Source organism: Austrofundulus limnaeus, unplaced genomic scaffold, assembly GCF_001266775.1.
Source record: "Austrofundulus limnaeus strain Quisiro unplaced genomic scaffold, Austrofundulus_limnaeus-1.0 Scaffold2227, whole genome shotgun sequence".
In the NCBI taxonomy this organism is placed as follows: Eukaryota; Metazoa; Chordata; class Actinopteri; order Cyprinodontiformes; family Rivulidae; genus Austrofundulus; species Austrofundulus limnaeus.
In genome coordinates this window covers 8,285-12,647 of record NW_013954629.1, presented here as the reverse complement: position 1 = coordinate 12,647, position 4,363 = coordinate 8,285, and the positions used below count along the sequence as shown (strand labels likewise).

Here is a 4,363-nt window from a genome sequence, read left to right as displayed (position 1 = left end):
GGTTGTTATTGTTTGTTGGTTCCTGTTCGGTGTTTCCTGTTTGTTGTTTCCCCTTGGTTATTTCCTATTGTTTGTTTCCTGTTAGTTGTTTCCTATTGGTTGTTTCTGCTGGTTGTTTCCTGTTGGTTGTTTCCTGTTGGTTGTTTCCTATTGGTTGTTTCCTCTTGGTTATTTCCTATTGGTTGTTTCCTGTTAGTTGTTTCCTATTGGTTGTTTCTGCTGGTTGTTTCCTGTTGGTTGTTTCCTGTTGGTCGTATCCTGTTGTTTGTTTCCTATTGGTTGTTTCCTATTGGTTGTCTCTGTTGGTGATTTCCTGTTAGTTGTTTCATATTTGTTGTTTCCTATTGGTTGTCTCTGTTGGTGATTTCCTGTTGGTTGTTTCATATTTGTTGTTTCATGTTGGCAGTTTTCTGTTGGTTGATTCCTGTTAGGTTTTTTCCTGTTGGTTGTTTGCTATTGGTTGTTTCCTTATGGTATTTTCCTATTGATTGATTCCTGTTAGTTGTTTCCTATTGTTTGTTTCTTGTAAGTTGTTTCCTATTGATTGTTTCCTGTTGGTTGTTTCCTATTGGTTGTTATCTAGTGGTTGTTTCCTGTTGGTTGTTTCCTGTTGGTTGTTTCCTAGTGGTTGTTTCCTGTTGGTTGTTTCCTAGTGGTTGTTTTTTGTTGGTTGTTTCCTATTGTTTGTTTCCTGTAAGTTGTTTCCTATTGATTGTTTCCTAGTGGTTGTTTCCTATTGGTTGTTTCCTAGTGGTTGTTACCTACTGGTTGTTTCCTAGTGGTTGTTTCTTATTGGTTGTTTCTTATTGGTTGTTTCCTAGTGGTTGTTTCCTACTGGTTGTTTCCTAGTGGTTGTTTCTTATTGGTTGTTTCCTGTTGGTTGTTTCTTATTGGTTGTTTCCTACTGGTTGTTTCCTAGTGGTTGTTTCTTATTGGTTGTTTCCTGTTGGTTGTTTCTTATTGGTTTTTTCCTACTGGTTGTTTCCTAGTGGTTGTTTCTTATTGGTTGTTTCCTGTTGGTTTTTTCCTACTGGTTGTTTCCTGTTGGTTGTTTCCTACTGGTTGTTTCCTGTTGGTTGTTTCCTACTGGTTGTTTCCTGTTGGTTGTTTCTTATTGGTTGTTTCCTAGTGGTTGTTTCCTACTGGTTGTTTCCTACTGGTTGTTTCCTGTTGGTTGTTTCTTATTGGTTGTTTCCTAGTGGTTGTTTCCTACTGGTTGTTTCCTAGTGGTTGTTTCTTATTGGTTGTTTCCTGTTGGCTGTTTCCTAGTGGTTGTTTTTTGTTGGTTGTTTCCTATTGGTTGTTTCTGCTGGCTGTTTCCTGTTGGTTGTTTCCTGTTTTTTGTTTCCTGTTGGTTGTTTCCTCTTGGTTGTTTCCTCTTGGTTTTTTCCTCTTGGTTGTTTCCTGTTGGTTGTTTCCTGTTGGTTGTTTCTGTTGGTTGTTTCCTGTTGGTTGTTTCCTGTTGGTTATTTCCTGTTGGTTCTTTTCTACTGGTTGTTCCCTATTAGTTGTTTCCTATTGGTTGTTTTCTGTTAGTTGTTTCCTTTTGGTTGTTTCTGCTGGTTATTTCCTATTGGTTATTTCCTGTTGGTTGTTTCCTGTTGGTTGTTTCCTATTGGTTGTTTCCTGTTGGTTGTTTCCTGTTGGTTGTTTCCTATTGGTTGATTTTGTGGGTTGTTTTCTATTGGTTGTTTTCATTGGTTGTTTCCTGTTGGTTGTTTTCTATTGGTTGTTTCCTGTTGTTTGTTTTTGTTGGTTGTTTCCTGTTGGTTTTTTCCCATTGGTTGTTTCCCATTGGTTGTTTCCTATTTGTTGTTTCCTGTTGATTGTGTCCGGTTGGTCGTTTCCTGTTGGTTGTTTCCTATTGGTTGTTATTGTTTGTTGGTTCCTGTTCGGTGTTTCCTGTTTGTTGTTTCCCCTTGGTTATTTCCTATTGTTTGTTTCCTGTTAGTTGTTTCCTATTGGTTGTTTCTGCTGGTTGTTTCCTGTTGGTTGTTTCCTGTTGGTTGTTTCCTATTGGTTGTTTCCTCTTGGTTATTTCCTATTGGTTGTTTCCTGTTAGTTGTTTCCTATTGGTTGTTTCTGCTGGTTGTTTCCTGTTGGTTGTTTCCTGTTGGTCGTATCCTGTTGTTTGTTTCCTATTGGTTGTTTCCTATTGGTTGTCTCTGTTGGTGATTTCCTGTTAGTTGTTTCATATTTGTTGTTTCCTATTGGTTGTCTCTGTTGGTGATTTCCTGTTGGTTGTTTCATATTTGTTGTTTCATGTTGGCAGTTTTCTGTTGGTTGATTCCTGTTAGGTTTTTTCCTGTTGGTTGTTTGCTATTGGTTGTTTCCTTATGGTATTTTCCTATTGATTGATTCCTGTTAGTTGTTTCCTATTGTTTGTTTCTTGTAAGTTGTTTCCTATTGATTGTTTCCTGTTGGTTGTTTCCTATTGGTTGTTATCTAGTGGTTGTTTCCTGTTGGTTGTTTCCTGTTGGTTGTTTCCTAGTGGTTGTTTCCTGTTGGTTGTTTCCTAGTGGTTGTTTTTTGTTGGTTGTTTCCTATTGTTTGTTTCCTGTAAGTTGTTTCCTATTGATTGTTTCCTAGTGGTTGTTTCCTATTGGTTGTTTCCTAGTGGTTGTTACCTACTGGTTGTTTCCTAGTGGTTGTTTCTTATTGGTTGTTTCTTATTGGTTGTTTCCTAGTGGTTGTTTCCTACTGGTTGTTTCCTANTGGTTGTTTCCTGTTGGTTGTTTCTTATTGGTTGTTTCCTAGTGGTTGTTTCCTACTGGTTGTTTCCTAGTGGTTGTTTCTTATTGGTTGTTTCCTGTTGGCTGTTTCCTAGTGGTTGTTTTTTGTTGGTTGTTTCCTATTGGTTGTTTCTGCTGGCTGTTTCCTGTTGGTTGTTTCCTGTTTTTTGTTTCCTGTTGGTTGTTTCCTCTTGGTTGTTTCCTCTTGGTTTTTTCCTCTTGGTTGTTTCCTGTTGGTTGTTTCCTGTTGGTTGTTTCTGTTGGTTGTTTCTGTTGGTTGTTTCCTGTTTTTTATTTCCTGTTGGTTGTTTCCTCTTGATTGTTTCCTCTTGGTTGTTTCCTGTTGGTTGTTTCCTGTTGTTTTTTTTCCTGGTGATGTTTCCTTGTGGGTTTTTCATCTGGTGCTGTTTAATAATTCTTCCTGATTGTGTTTCCTGAACATGTTTTTGATTCAGGATATTTGTGCAGCTGTGGATCAACTTCTTGAGCTATCAAAAATGTTCTTGGTTCCTTGTTTTATCAGTGTGAGGCCAGTGTAAAGACTGATTGTGTACAGATTGTGTTTATTGTGAATCGTCTCTTATTGAGTGAAACTCAAAGTAAAACTGTAGATTATTTAAACTCATATACATGAAATTTGTCTTTAAGCACCTGAATGCAGCCCAGCTATAAAAGTTTAAACAGGATTGTGTTTGGGTCGTTTAGGTTCTGATTGGTTCATGAACACACAGAGGCCATACAGACTGTTTAAATAGGATGTAATGTGTGTTCAGTTCAATCACATGATGGAAAATCAATTTTGAGAACAAAATAAAAAAACACTTTAATTTAACTGTGAAGAAGTTCATCAGTGATGGTGCCCCCTGTGGGTGTAGTACTTCCAACTGTCAGGTCAAAGTGTCTGAAGCTTTTTTTTGATAGAGGAACTATTGAATTAAAACTAGATCTTAATTAACAGATTTAGTCATCTTTAAATAAAGTTTCTGAAGATTTCAACAAATAAATCCCACAACACAAAGAAAAACATGTAGAAACACATCTTACCTGCAGCTAAGAAATTCCCTTCTTGCTGCTGGAAAAACTCCAGAATCTGCAGCTGACGTCCAATCTACCCGCTCGATTCTAACACACACACACACACACACACACACACACATGAACACACAACTAACTGACACACGTGCACACACTCCTGGACACAGACGCTGTCTGTCTGTGCAGCTCAGTTTGAGTCCAAAGCTTCAGTGAGTCGTGGACTCAAGGAGCTGGTCTTGCTTCAGTTCCCCCTCCCCATCAGGAAACACTCCCCTTCTGCAGGGTGCGACCCCAACGCACACACGCTCACACACACACAAACAGGCACACACACACACTCACACAGTTATATTCCTTCTTTTATTAGACATTGCTCTGACTTCAATTCATTTGTGTAGCCTTATTTTTACCATGAACTTAAAATCAATTTACACCTGAAGCTCTGAACCTGGTTTCCCTCACACAGCATGTTCTGACTGTGGTCCTCAGAAGGCCTGCTGGTCCTGACAAGGTAGGTGATGACATCAGGAAATGTCCAGTCAAGGTTGTAAAAGCAGAATCACTCTCTCTTTTTCGCACACAGACACACACACACA

The 4,363-nt window shown here is 38.6% G+C and overlaps 1 protein-coding gene across 1 annotated transcript in view; it reads right to left on the bottom strand.

Annotated features, from left to right (window-relative positions):
• Window positions 1-4,002, bottom strand: part of LOC106537284 (protein delta homolog 2) — a gene marked incomplete at its 3' end in the record, with an annotated part of 19,550 nt that extends 15,548 nt beyond the window's left edge. The window contains 1 exon segment of the mRNA XM_014034671.1: window positions 3,777-4,002.
• Window positions 4,003-4,363: the final 361 nt, after the last annotated feature.